This window comes from Callithrix jacchus, chromosome 10, assembly GCF_049354715.1.
Source record: "Callithrix jacchus isolate 240 chromosome 10, calJac240_pri, whole genome shotgun sequence".
Taxonomy (NCBI): Eukaryota; Metazoa; Chordata; class Mammalia; order Primates; family Cebidae; genus Callithrix; species Callithrix jacchus.
Genome location: NC_133511.1, coordinates 120,391,918 through 120,407,456, shown reverse-complemented (window position 1 = coordinate 120,407,456; position 15,539 = coordinate 120,391,918). Strand labels below are relative to the sequence as shown.

Here is a 15,539-nt window from a genome sequence, read left to right as displayed (position 1 = left end):
CATTTGTCTATTTTGGCTTTTGTTGCCAATGCTTTTGGTGTTTTGTTCGTGAAGTCCTTGCCTACTCCTATGTCCTGGATAGTTTTGCCTAGATTTTCTTCTAGGGTTTTTATGGTGCCAGGTCTTATGTTTAAGTCTTTAATCCATCTGGAGTTAATTTTAGTGTAAGGTGTCAGGAAGGGGTCCAGTTTCTGCTTTCTGCACATGGCTAGCCAGTTTTCCCAACACCATTTGTTAAACATGGAATCCTTTCCCCATTGCTTGTTTTTGTCAGGTTTATCAAAGATTGTATAGTTGTATGTATGTTGTGTTGCCTCCGGTGCCTCTGTTTTGTTCCATTGGTCTATATCTCTGTTTTGGTACCAGTACCATGCTGCTTTGATTACTGTAGCCTTGTAGTATAGTTTGAAATCCGGTAGTGTGGTCCCCCCCGCTGTGTTCTTTTTGCTTAGAATTGACTTGGCTATGGGGGCTCTCTTTTGGTTCCATATGAAGTTCATGGTGGTTTTTTCCAGTTCTGTGAAGAAAGTCAATGGTAGCTTGATGGGGATAGCGTTGATTCTGTAAATTACTTTGGGCAGTATAGCCATTTTCACGATATTAATTCTTCCTAACCATGAACATGGAATGTTTCTCCATCTGTTTGTGTCCTCTCTGATTTCGTTGAGCAGTGGTTTGTAGTTCTCCTTGAAGAGGTCTCTTACGTTCCTTGTGAGTGGTATTCCAAGGTATTTTAGTCTTTTTGTAGCAATTGGGAATGGCAGTTCGCTCTTGATTTGGCTTTCTTTAAGTCTGTTATTGGTGTAGACGAATGCTTGTGATTTTTGCACATTGATTTTATATCCTGAGACTTTGCTGAAGTTGCTTATCAGTTTCAGGAGCTTTTGGGCTGAGGCAATGGGGTCTTCTAGGTATACTATCATGTCGTCTGCAAATAGAGACAATTTGGCTTCCACCTTTCCTATTTGAATACCCTGTATTTCTTTTTCTTGCCTGATTGCTCTGGCTAGAACTTCCAGTACTATATTGAATAGGAGTGGTGAAAGAGGGCATCCTTGTCTAGTGCCAGATTTCAAAGGGAATGCTTCCAGTTTTTGCCCATTCAGTATGATATTGGCTGTTGGTTTGTCATAAATAGCTTTTATTACTTTGAGATACGTTCCATCGATACCGAGTTTATTGAGGGTTTTTAGCATAAAGGGCTGTTGAATTTTGTCAAATGCCTTCTCTGCGTCAATTGAGATAATCATGTGGTTTTTGTTTTTGGTTCTGTTTATGTGGTGAATTACATTTATAGACTTGCGTATGTTGAACCAGCCTTGCATCCCTGGGATGAATCCTACTTGATCATGATGAATAAGTTTTTTGATTTGCTGTTGCAATCGGCTTGCCAATATTTTATTGAAGATTTTTGCATCTATGTTCATCAGGGATATTGGCCTGAAGTTTTCTTTTCTTGTTGGGTCTCTGCCGGGTTTTGGTATCAGAATGATGTTGGTCTCATAAAATGCTCTGGGAAGGATTCCCTCTTTTTGGATTGTTTGAAATAGTTTTAGAAGAAATGGTGCCAGCTCTTCCTTGTGTGTCTGGTAGAATTCGGCTGTGAACCCGTCTGGATCTGGGCTTTTTTTGTGTGGTAGGCTCTTAATTGCTGCCTCAACTTCAGACCTTGTTATTGGTCTATTCATAGTTTCAGCTTCCTCCTGGTTTAGGCTTGGGAGAACACAGGAATCCAGGAATTTGTCCATTTCTTCCAGGTTTACTAGTTTATGCGCATAGAGTTGTTTGTAATATTCTCTGATGATGGTTTGAATTTCTGTGGAATCTGTGGTGATTTCCCCTTTATTATTTTTTATTGCATCTATTTGGTTGTTCTCTCTTTTATTTTTAATCAATCTGGCTAGTGGTCTGTCTATTTTGTTGATCTTTTCAAAAAACCAGCTCTTGGATTTATTGATTTCAAAAAACTCAATCTCCTTCAGCTCAGCTCTGATCTTAGTTATTTCTTGTCTTCTGCTGGGTTTTGAGTTTTTTTGATCTTGGTCCTCTAGCTCTTTCAATTTTGACGATAGGGTGTCAATTTTGGATCTCTCCATTCTCCTCATATGGGCACTTATTGCTTTATACTTTCCTCTAGAGACTGCTTTAAATGTGTCCCAGAGGTTCTGGCATGTTGTGTCTTCGTTCTCATTGGTTTCGAAGAACTTCTTTATTTCTGCCTTCATTTCGTTGTTTACCCAGTCAACATTCAAGAGCCAGTTGTTCAGTTTCCATGAAGCTGTGCGGTTCTGGGTCGGTTTCTGAATTCTGAGTTCTAACTTGATTGCACTATGGTCTGAGAGGCTGTTTGTTATGATTTCAGTTGTTTTGCATTTGTTGAGCAGTGCTTTACTTCCAATTATGTGGTCAATTTTAGAGTAGGTGTGATGTGGTGCTGAGAAGAATGTGTATTCTGTGGATTTGGGGTGGAGAGTTCTGTAAATGTCTATCAGGTTTGCTTGCTCCAGGTCTGAGTTCAAGCCCTGGATATCCTTGTTGATTTTCTGTCTGGTAGATCTGTCTAGTATTGACCGTGGAGTGTTAAAGTCTCCCACTATTATTGTGTGGGAGTCTAAGTCCTTTTGTAAGTTCTTAAGAACTTGCCTTATGTATCTGGGTGCTCCTGCATTGGGTCCATATATGTTTAGGATCGTTAGCTCTTCTTGTTGTATCGATCCTTTTACCATTATGTAATGGCCTTCTTTGTCTCTTTTGATCTTTGTTGCTTTAAAGTCTATTTTATCAGAGATGAGAATTGCAACTCCTGTTTTTTTTTGCTTTCCATTAGCTTGGTATATCTTCCTCCATCCCTTTATTTTGAGCCTTTGTGTATCCTTGCATGTGAGATGGGTTTCCTGGATACAGCACACTGATGGGTTTTGGATTTTTATCCAATTTGCCAGTCTGTGTCTTTTGATTGGTGCATTTAGTCCATTTACATTTAGGGTTAATATTGTTATGTGTGAATTTGATACTGCCATTTTGATGCTAAGTGGCTGTTTTGCCTGTTAGTTGTTGTAGATTCTTCATTATGTTGAAGCTCTTTAGCATTCAGTGTGATTTTGGAATGGCTGGTACCGGTTGTTCCTTTCTATGTGTAGTGCCTCTTTTAGAAGCTCTTGTAAAGCAGGCCTGGTGGTGACAAAATCTCTGAGTACTTGCTTGTTCGCAAAGGATTTTATTCTTCCTTCACTTCTGAAGCTCAGTTTGGCTGGATATGAAATTCTGGGTTGAAAGTTCTTTTCTTTAAGAATGTTGAATATTGGCCCCCACTCTCTTCTGGCTTGTAGTGTTTCTGCCGAGAGATCTGCTGTGAGTCTGATGGGCTCCCCTTTGTGGGTGACCTGACCTTTCTCTCTGGCTGCCCTTAGTATTCTCTCCTTTATTTCAACCCTATTGAATCTGACGATTATGTGCCTTGGGGTTGCTCTTCTTGCAGAATATCTTTGTGGTGTTCTCTGTATTTCCTGCAATTGAGTGTTGGCTTGTCTTGCTAGGTGGGGGAAATTTTCCTGGATGAAGTCCTGAAGAGTATTTTCCAGCTTGGATTCATTCTCTTCGTCCCCTTCTGGTACACCTATCAAACGTAGGTTAGGTCTTTTCACATAGTCCCACATTTCTTGGAGACTTTGTTCATTCCTTTTTGCGTTTTTTTCTCTAATCTTGGTTTCTCGTTTTATTTCATTGAGTTGGTCTTAGACTTCAGATATTCTTTCTTCTGCTTGGTCAATTCGGCTATTGAAACTTGTGCATGCTTCGCGAAGTTCTCGTATTGTGTTTCTCAGCTCCTTTAATTCATTCATATTCCTCTCTAAGTTATCCATTCTTGTTATCATTTCCTCAAATCTTTTTTCAAATCTTTTCTCAAGGTTCCTAGTTTCTTTGCATTGATTTAATACATGATCTTTTAGCTCACCAAAGTTTCTCATTATTCATCTTCTGAAGTCTAATTCCGTCATTTCGTCGCAGTCATTCTCCGTCCAGCTTTGTTCCCTTGCTGGTGAGGAGTTTTGGTCCTTTCTAGGAGGCGAGGTGTTCTGGTTTCGGGTGTTTTCCTCCTTTTTGCACTGGTTTCTTCCCATCTTTGCGGATTTGTCCGCTGGTCGTCTGCGTAGTTGCTGACTTTTCGATTGGGTCTCTGAGTGGACACCCTGAATGTTGATGATGAAGTATTTCTGTTGCTTGGTTTTCCTTCTACCAGTCTAGCCCCTTCGCTGTACGACTGCTGAGGTCCGCTCCAGACCCTGCTTCTCTGGGGTGCACCTCTAGCAGCTGTGGCACTGCGAGGGATGCTACCATTTTCTTTTTCTGCTATCTTTGTCCCAGGATGGTGCCTGCCTAATGTCAGTCTTTTGGATATAGAGGGGTCAGGGAGCTGCTTGAGGAGACAGTTTGTACTTTATAGGGGTTTAATTGCTGAGCTGTGAGCTGTGTTGTTCATTCAGGGCTGTTAGGCTGCTATGTTTGATTCTGCTGCAACAGAGCTCATTAAAAAAACCTTTTTTTTCCTCAAATGCTCTGTGTTGAGGGGTTTGGGCTTTATTTTTGGATGGCCGTTGAGGTCCTGCCCAGCTAGGATGCAGACTAGCCACTGTTTGCCTGCCGAGGCTCCGCCGTGCTGTTGTGAGGCTCGCCCTGGCTCTGCTGTTCTGCTGTTCTCAGCCACGCCCTGCGGCGGAGTCTCTCTGTTGTAGCGTGTTGCCTCGGCAACGGCTGGCTGCGTCAGCAGTGGGCGTGTATCTCAGTAGGGACGGGTTGCCTCGGCAACGGCTGGCTGCGTCAGCAGTGGGCGTGTATCTCAGTAGGGACGGGTTGCCTCGGCAACGGCTGGCTGCATCAGCAATGGGCGTGTATCTCAGTTGGGGCGGGTTGTCTCGGTAATGGTGGCCACCCCTCCCCCTCAGAGCGTCTCGGGCCGTCTGCACGGGGCTTGTTTGAAATCGCGGTTTTGTTCATCCCACTGGGCTGATCCTAACGCTCTGTTCCTGCAATCCCCTGGGCTGGCCCACTGTCCAAGTCTAGCTCAGTCTCAAGTCCAGCCCTCTCAAGTCTCCGGTTGCCGGTTCAACGGGGCACCCGGACAAGTGTGCCCTGTGGGGAGCGCTGGGTAGGGCCAGCCACCGCCACCCCGGCTGCCGGCTTCGCCAGGTGGAATATCTGCCTGGTGTCCCATGTCTCCTCTTCACTTGGGAATTTCCCCGGTCCGTGGGCAACAAAGATCAGTCTGGAAATGCAGCTCAGACTCACCTCTCCGCAGACACAATGAGAACTCCAATCCTCTAGTTCACTTTTCTAACTGTTACACTTTGCTCCACAGTGGAGATCCATTACGCTGTTCCTAATACCCTTCTTAGGAATGGACAACCAGATTGCCATCAAAGGTTTGCCACTCCAAAATATCACCGCATTTAACAACCTTACACACACACACAGCCACAGATGGGCATATGGAATTATAGCTACCATATCTCAGAAACTTAATTTTTCAATTGTTAAATAAATAAATATATTCTTTGTGGAGTGTTAAAATCTCCCACTATTATTGTATGGGAGTCTGACCACATAATTTTTTACTGACCAGGCTTTCCAATAATTCCTACTTTATTATTTTATTAATTATAATACTTTTTACATAGATTCTATTTCATTATGAAGGACAAATTTAGAAATTGAGCATATGTTGTGTAAGCACCCAGAATATATGATTTAATAGTCATATTTTAGTATAAATACGCTGTGAGAGTAGCAAAGACTGTAGAGCATCTGCCCGAACCCAGTACGTTCCCAGTGGTATACATTACTGGTCATATAGAATCAGCACAGGTCATTTTATCTCCCCAAAATCTTTGAAAAAGAAAATTCCTTTTTCTTTCCTTTTTAAACCCTCTGATTCTCTGTTTCCTCATGTTTATCTTACCTAATACTTTCCTCTTCAAACTATGTATAGGAATGGACAACCAGATTGCCATCAAAGGTTTGCCACTCCTATGTATAGGGTCCCCTGTCTTGAGTTGTGACTCCCTGGTATCCTGTTGTAGAAAACATGCAGTGTGCAAGGCCTACAATCAAACTAGGCAGAGAGGGGCTCTTATGAAATCCATCAGCAACTTGTATTCTTCTGTAGATTGTCCTTTTTTTTTCTCTGAGACAGCCTCACTCTGTCACCCAGGCTGGAGTGCAGTGACATGATTTCAGCTCACTGCAACCTCCACCTCCTGGGTTCAAGCAATTCTCTTGCCTCAGCCTCCTGGAGTAGCTGGGATTACAGGTGTGCACCACCACGCCCAGCTAATTTTTGTATTTTTAGTACAGACAGGGTTTCACTATGTTGGCCAGGCTGGTTTTGAACTTCTGACATCATGATCCACCCGCCGTGGTCTCCCAAAGTGCTGGGATTACAGGTGTGAGCCACCATGCCCAGCTAATTTTTGTATTTTTAGTACAGACAGGGTTTCACTATGTTGGCCAGGCTGATTTTGAACTTCTGACATCATGACCCACCCGCCGTGGTCTCCCAAAGTGCTGGGATTACAGGTGTGAGCACTGTGCCTGGCCTGTTCTGTCCTTTTAAATCAGTTTAGCCTTGGTCTGCATGGTCCTAGGGTGCCAAATGCAGATTTTGTTCCTGTGTTAATTAGCTGGGGCTACCATAACAAAGTGTTTTTGTGTAGCTTAAACAAGAGAAATTTACTTTCTCACAGCTGTGGATGCAGAGAAGTTCACGGTCAAAGGACTAACTAAAAAGGGTTTCTTCCTGGTCTGCAGCCAGCAACTTTCTGCTGTCTCTCCACAGAGGTGAGAGAGAGAAAGGGAGAGAGCAACAGCGTGCACAAGCAAGCTCTCTTGAGTATCTTCCCGTCAAGAAACGCATCCCATTATGAAGGTCCCACCCTCATGACCTCATCTAAAGCTAATGACCTCTGAAAGTCCCCATCTTCAAACAGAATCTCATTGGGAGTTTGGGTTCAACATGCAAATTTGCTGGGGACACAGTTTTGTCCATAGCAGAGCAGTTGTATTCTTTACGCTGAACAGTCTTTCTTCACTCTGCTAAATGCATGTGTTAGTACAAGGGACACTTAAGAGATGTAAAATTTTCCAACGTTGTAGCTTGTCTTATATGGGTTCAATTAATGTCAAAGATCTACTTGTAACAGATTGAAGAAGAATCTTTGATGCACTCAATATCTAGTTAGAAACAGGGAACATCGCTTCTGAGAAGAATCGCTAATAGATTATCTGTTGATGCTTTAGGTTTTGAATGCAAAGTTCCACTTGTTAAAGCATCCCTTAAATTTCCAAGTGTGTTTTTTACCCTTGACTTTTGTTTTGGATACAGGGGATACATGTGCAGGTTTCTTATATGGGTAAATTGCACTCAGGTAGTGAGCAGAGTACCCAAGAGATACTTTTATGACCCATGCCCCAGTCCCTTGACCCTAGAGTAGTTTGTCGTGGCTATTGTTCCCATGTTTAAGTCTATGGGTGCTCAAAGTTTAGCTCCCAGTTATAGTGAGGACATGAGGTATTTAGTTTTCTGTTTCTGCATTAATTCGCTTAGGATTTTGGACTCAGTTCCATCCATGTGGCTGCAAAGGACAAATTTCATTTTTTAAGGCTGCATAGTATATAGCACCACATTTTCTTTGTCCCATCCAACACTGATGGGCACTGACATTGATTCCATGTCTTTGCTATTGTGAAATCTGTAGCAATGAACACATAAGGGTATGTATTTTTTGGTACAATGTTCTATTTGACATAAACACAAAACAGAGTCTTTCTTCATTCTTCACTGGTTTCTTCCCATCTTTGATGGTTAGCACCACCTTAAGGACATCTTGTAAGGGTGGTCTAATGGTAATGAATTACCTTTATGCTTGCTTGTCTGAGAGGGATTTTGTTTCTCCTTTGCTTATGAAGCTTAGTTTGGCAGAATATGATATTTTTGGATAAAATTTCTTGGCTTTAAGAATGTTGAAAATAGGCCCTCAATCTCTTCTGGTGTGTAAGGTTTTTTCTGAGGGGTCTGTGGCTGGCCCAATGGATTTATCTTTGTAGGTGACCTGGCCTTTCTATCTAGCTGCCTAAATTAAGTATTTTCTTTCACATTGACAGTGAATCTCATGACTATGTGTCTTGGGGATGGTCATCCTGTGTCATATCTCCCAAGAGTTCTATTTCTTGAATTTGTAGGTCCTCTTCTATAGCAAGAGTGAGGAAATTTTTATGGACTATATCATCAACTCTGTTTTTCAAGTTGCTTACTCTCTCCTCTCTCAGGAACGCCAATGAGTTGTACATTTTTTTTCTTTACATAATCTCATATTTCCTAGAGGTTTTATTCCTTTTTAAAAACTCTTTTCCTTCATCTTTTTGTCTCACTGAGATGATTTGATGAGCTAGCCTTTTAGCTGAGATTCTTTCTTCAATATCATGTAGTCTGCTATTGATGCCTCTGATTTTATTGTGAAATTATTGAAGTGAATTCTTCAATTACAGAAGTTCAGTTTGGTTCTTTCTTAAAATGGCTATTATATCTTTCAGCTCCTGGATTATTTTACTATACTCCTTAGATTCCTTGGATTGGGTTTCAACTTTCCCCTCAATCCCGATGAACTTCCTTGTGATTCAGATTTTGAATTATACATCTGTCATTTCAATCATCTCAGTCTGGCTAAGAACCATCCCTGGGAGCCTTGTGCATTTGTTTGGAGGTAAGGGAGCACACTGGCTTTTTGAGTTGCCAGAGTTCTTGCATCGATTCTGTCTCATGTGTGAGGGTTGTTGTGCCTCTAACTGTGATGTAAGTTGAATATAGCCAGTTGGCTTCATTTCTAGGTGTTTTCAGAGGGCCAGGACTCTGTACAGAATCTTTATTTGTGACTAGATCTTTGCATTCGTTTTGCAGGTGCTATATACTGGTAAAATATTTTGGTGTTGTATTTTAGGCTGCAATCCAGTTGGTGGCACTTAAGAGTGTTGGCTGGCAGATAGGCTCTGAGACAGCTTTTTTTGTATTTTGGTGCAGTTGGCAGAAGTGCTCTGTGGTATGGGGACAGAGATGACTCCTTAACCTGATCTACTCCTGGGTCTTAGAGGAGCCTGCTCCCTTTGCTGGCTCCTTAGGGCGCAAGGGGATTTTCCTATTCCCAGGTTTACCCAGGCTCCATGTCTGCATCTCCTTTGTTAAGCTTTCTGGTCCGCAGGGCTCCCTCAGAGAGGGGCTGTGTTTGGCAGAGAGACCATACCCTTCTCAGGTCAGCCCTGGGGAGGGAGTCATACCCTTCTCCCAGGTGCTCTGAGAGTGAAGGCTCCTCACTGCTTGGGTCCTGCCTAAGCTGATATGTCCTGCTTGGCTAGAGCAGTGGGGTGGGTATAGATGCCCAATACACTGTCCAGGTGCTTCCTATAAAAGCACAGAGCTGGGGGGAGGACTCAAGATGGCGCTGTGAGAACAACCCAGGATTGGAGCTCTTCTCGTTGAATCCGCAAACGGTGAGTCAGAGCGGCATTTCCAGACTGATCTTTGTTGCCCACAGAACGGGGAAACTCCCAAGTATAAAAAAGACACGGGACGCCAGGCAGTAGGTCTGCCTGGCGAAGCCGGCAGCCGGGGCGGCGGCAGCCGGCCCTACCCAGCAATCCCCACAGGGCGCGCTTGTCCAGGTGCCCTGTTGAACCGGCAACCTGAGACTTAAGAGGGCTGGACTTGAGACTGAACGAGACTTGGACAGTAGGCCAGCCCAGGGGATTGCAGGGATTGGGATACCCAGTGGGACGAATAAAACCGCGATTTCAAACTATCCCGAGCAGACGGTCTGAGATGCTCTGTGGGGGAGGGGCGTCCACCACTACCGAGGCAACCCGCCCCAACTGAGATACACGCCCACTGCTGACGCAGCCAGCCGTTGCCGAGGCAACCCGCCCCAACTGAGATACATGCCCACTGCTGACGCAGCCAGCCGTTGCTGAGGCAACCCGCCCCAACTGAGATACACGCCCATTGCTGACGCAGCCAGCCGTTGCTGAGGCAACCCGCCCCAACTGAGATACATGCCCACTGCTGACGCAGCCTGCCGTTGCTGAGGCAACACGCTATAACGAAGAGACTCGGCCGCAGGGCGTGGCGGAGACCACAGCAGAGCCGGCAGGAACAGCGCGAATCACACAACAGCAGGGCGGAGCCTCGACAGCCAAACAGTGGCTAGTCTGCCTCCTAGCTGGGCAGGACACCTGATCGGACATCCAAAAATAAAGCCCAAACCCCTCAACACAGAGCATTTGAGGAAAAAAAAAAAAAAGGGTTTTTTAATGAGCTCTGTTGCAGCAGAATCAAACATAGCAGCCTAACAGCCCTGAATGAACAACAGAGTGCACAGCTCAGCAATTAAACCCCTATAAAGTACAAACTGTCTCCTCAAGCAGCTCCCTGACCCCTCTATATCCAAAAGACTGACATTAGGCAGGCATCATCCTGGGACAAAGAGAGCAGAAAAAGAAACTGGTAGCATCCCTCGCTGTGCCACAGCTACTAGAGGTGCACCCCAGACAAGCAGGGTCTGGAGCGGACCTCAGCAGTCGTACAGCGAAGGGGCTAGACTGGTAGAAGGAAAACCAAGCAACAGAAATACTTCATCATCAACATTCTGGGTGTCCACTCAGAGACCCAGACGAAAAGTCAGCAACTACGCAGACGACCAGCGGACAAATCCACAAAGATGGGAAGAAACCAGCGCAAAAAGGAGGAAAACACCCGAAACAAGAACACCTCGCCTCCTAGAAAGGACCAAAACTCCTCACCAGCAAGGGAGCAAAGCTGGACGGAGAATGACTGTGACGAAATGACGGAATTAGACTTCAGAAGATGGATAATGAGAAACTTTTGTGAGCTAAAAGATCATGTATTAAATCGATGCAAAGAAACTAAGAACCTTGAAAAAAGATTTGAAAAAAGATTTGAGGAAATGATAACAAGAATGGATACCTTAGAGAGGAATATGAATGAATTAAAGGAGCTGAAAAACACAATACGAGAACTTCGCGAAGCAAACACAAGTTTCACTAGCCGAATTGACCAAGCAGAAGAAAGAATATCTGAAGTCGAAGACCAACTCAATGAAATAAAACGAGAAACCAAGATCAGAGAAAAAAGCGCAAAAAGGAATGAACAAAGTCTCCAAGAAATGTGGGACTATGTGAAAAGACCTAACCTACGTTTGATAGGTGTACCAGAAGGGGATGAAGAGAATGAATCCAAGCTGGAAAATACTCTTCAGGACATCATCCAGGAAAATTTCCCCCACCTAGCAAGACAAGCCAACACTCAATTGCAGGAAATACAGAGAACACCACAAAGATATTCCACAAGAAGAGCAACCCAAGGCACATAATCGTCAGATTCAACAGGGTTGAAATAAAGGAGAGAATACTAAGGGCAGCCAGAGAGAAAGGTCAGGTCACCCACAAAGGGTAGCCCATCAGACTCACAGCAGATCTCTCGGCAGAAACACTACAAGCCAGAAGAGAGTGGGGGCCAATATTCAACATTCTTAAAGAAAAGAACTTTCAACCCAGAATTTCATATCCAGCCAAACTGAGCTTCAGAAGTGAAGGAAGAATAAAATCCTTTGCGAACAAGCAAGTACTCAGAGATTTTGTCACCACCAGGCCTGCTTTACAAGAGCTCCTAAAAGAGGCACTACACATAGAAAGGATCAATCAGTACCAGCCATTCCAAAATCACACTGAATGCTAAAGAGCTTCAACATAATGAAGAATCTACAACAACTAACAGGCAAAACAGCCACTTAGCATCAAAATGGCAGTATCAAATTCACACATAACAATATTAACCCTAAATGTAAATGGACTAAATGCACCAATCAAAAGACACAGACTGGCAAATTGGATAAAAATCCAAAACCCATCAGTGTGCTGTATCCAGGAAACCCATCTCACATGCAAGGATACACAAAGGCTCAAAATAAAGGGATGGAGGAAGATTTACCAAGCTAATGGAAAGCAAAAAAAAGCAGGAGTTGTAATTCTCATCTCTGATAAAATAGACTTTAAAGCAACAAAGATCAAAAGAGACAAAGAAGGCCATTACATAATGGTAAAAGGATCGATACAACAAGAAGAGCTAACGATCCTAAACATATATGGACCCAACACAGGAGCACCCAGATACATAAGGCAAGTTCTTAATGACTTACAAAAGGACTTAGACTCCCACACAATAATAGTGGGAGACTTTAACACTCCACTGTCAATACTAGACAGATCAACCAGACAGAAAATCAACAAGGATATCCAGGGCTTGAACTCAGACCTGGAGCAAGCAAACCTGGTGGACATTTACAGAACTCTCCACCCCAAATCTACAGAATACACATTCTTCTCAGCACCACATCACACCTACTCTAAAACTGACCACATAATTGGAAGTAAAGCACTGCTCAACAAATGCAAAACAACTGAAATCATAACAAACAGCCTCTCAGACCATAGTGCAATCAAGTTAGAACTCAGAATTCAGAAACCGACCCAGAACCGCACAGCTTCATGGAAACTGAACAACTGGCTCTTGAATGTTGACTGGGTAAACAACGAAATGAAGGCAGAAATAAAGAAGTTCTTCGAAACCAATGAGAACGAAGACACAACGTGCCAGAACCTCTGGGACACATTTAAAGCAGTCTCTAGAGGAAAGTATATAGCAATAAGTGCCCATATGAGGAGAATGGAGAGATCCAAAACTGACACCCTATCGTCAAAATTGAAAGAGCTAGAGGAGCAAGATCAAAAAAACTCAAAACCCAGCAGAAGACAAGAAATTACTAAGATCAGAGCTGAGCTGAAGGAGATTGAGACACGAAAAACCCTTCAAAAAAATCAATAAATCCAAGAGCTGGTTTTTTGAAAAGATCAACAAAATAGACAGACCACTGGCCAGACTGATAAAAAAGAAAAGAGAGAACAACCAAATAGATGGAATAAAAAATGATAAAGGGGAAATCACCACAGATTCCACAGAAATTCAAACCATCATCAGAGAATATTATAAACAACTCTATGCACATAAACTAGTAAACCTGGAAGAAATGGATAAATTCCTGGACTCCTGTGTCCTCCCAAGCCTAAACAAGGAGGAAGCCGAAACTATGAATAGACCAATAACAAGGTCTGAAGTCGAGGCAGCAATTAAGAGCCTACCTCACAAAAAAAGCCCAGGTCCAGACGGGTTCACAGCCGAATTCTACCAGACACACAAGGAGGAGCTGGTACCATTCCTTCTAAAACTATTTCAAACAATCCAAAAAGAGGGAATCCTTCCCAAATCATTTTATGAGACCAACATCATCCTGATACCAAAACCCGGCAGAGACTCAACGAGAAAAGAAAACTTCAGGCCAATATCCACGATGAACATAGATGCAAAAAATCTTCAATAAAATACTGACAAACCGAATGCAACAGCACATCAAAGAACTTATCCATCATGATCAAGTAGGATTCATCCCGGGGATGCAAGGCTGGTTCAACATATGCAAGTCTATCAACATAATTCACCACATAAACAGAACCAAAAACAAAAACCACATGATTATCTCAATTGATGCAGACAAGGCATTTGACAAAATTCCACAGCCCTTTATGCTAAAAACCCTCAATAAACTCAGTATTGATGGAATATATCTCAAAGTAATAAAAGCTATTTATGACAAACCAACAGCCAATATCATACTGAATGGGCAAAAACTGGAAGCATTCCCTTTGAAAACTGGCACTGGACAAAGATGCCCTCTTTCACCACTCCTATTCAATAGAGTACTGGAAGCTCTAGCCAGAGCAATCAGGCAAGAAAAAGAAATAAAGGGTATTCAAATAGGAAAGGTGGAAGCCAAATTGTCTCTATTTGCAGACGACATGATAGTATACCTAGAAGACCCCATCGTCTCAGCCCAAAACCTCCTGAAACTGATAAGCAACTTCAGCAAAGTCTCAGGATATAAAATCAATGTGCAAAAATCACAAGCATTCCTATACACCAATAACAGACTTAAAGAAAGTCAAATCAAGGACAAACTGCCATTCACAATTGCTTCAAAAAGAACAAAATACCTAGGAATACAACTTACAAGGAAAATAAGGGACCTCTTCAAGGAAAACTACAAACCACTGCTCAATGAAATCAGAGAGGACACAAACAGATGGAGAAACATTCCATGTTCATGGGTAGGAAGAATCATTATTGTGAAAATGGCTATACTGCCCAATGTAATTTACAGAATCAATGCTTTCCCCATCAAGCTACCAGTGACCTTCTTCACAGAACTGGAAAATCCCCCATGAACTTCATATGGAACCAAAAGACAGCACGCAAAGCCAAGTCAATTCTAAGCAAAAAGAACACAGCGGGGGGCATCACACTACCAGACTTCAAACTATACTACAAGGCTACAGTAATCAAAACAGCATGGTACTGATACCAAAACATTGATATAGACCAATGGAACAGAACATAGGCATCGGAGGCAACACAACATATCTACAACCATACAATCTTTGATAAACCTAACAAAAACAAGCAATGGGGAAAGAATTCCCTGTTTAATAAATGATGTTGGGAAAACTGGCTAGCCATGTGCAGAAAGCAGAATCTGGACCCCTTCCTGACACCTTACACTAAAATTAACTCCAGATGGATTAAAGACTTAAACATAAGACCTGGCACCATAAAAACCCTAGAAGAAAATCTAGGCAGAACCATTCAGGACATGGGAGTAGGCAAGGATTTCATGAACAAAACACCAAAAGCATTGGCAACAAAAGCCAAAATAGACAACTGGGACCTAATCAAACTCCACAGCTTCTGCATGGCAAAAGAAACAGTCACTAGAGTGAATCGGCAACCAACAGAATGGGAAAATATTTTTGCAGTCTACCCATCTGACAAAGGGCTGATATCCAGAATTTACAAAGAACTCAAACAGATTTACAGGAAAAAAACAAACAAGCCCATTCAAAAATGGGCAAAGGATATGAACAGACACTTTACAAAAGACATACATGAGGCCAATAAACATATGAAAAAATGCTCATCATCACTTGTCATTAGAGAGATGCAAATCAAAACCACATTGAGATACCATCTCACACCAGTTAGAATGGCAATCATTAAAAAATCTGGGGACAACAGATGCTGAAGAGGATGTGGAGAAATAGGAACACTTTTACACTGCTGGTGGGAGTGTAAATTAGTTCAACCATTGTGGAAGACAGTGTGGCAAGTCCTCAAGGACCTAGAAATAGAAATTCCAATTGACCCAGCAATCCCATTACTGGGTATATATCCAAAGGACTATAAATCGGTCTACTATAAGGACACATGCACACAAATGTTCATTGCAGCACTGTTTACAATAGCAAAGACCTGGAACCAACCCAAATGCCCATCGATGATAGACTGGACTGGGAAAATGTGGCACATATAC

The 15,539-nt window shown here is 42.7% G+C and overlaps 1 pseudogene; it reads left to right on the top strand.

Moving 5' to 3' along the window:
- The window catches only part of LOC118145523 (solute carrier family 22 member 25-like), a 47,704-nt pseudogene that overhangs the window by 11,673 nt on the left and 20,492 nt on the right, over positions 1-15,539 (top strand).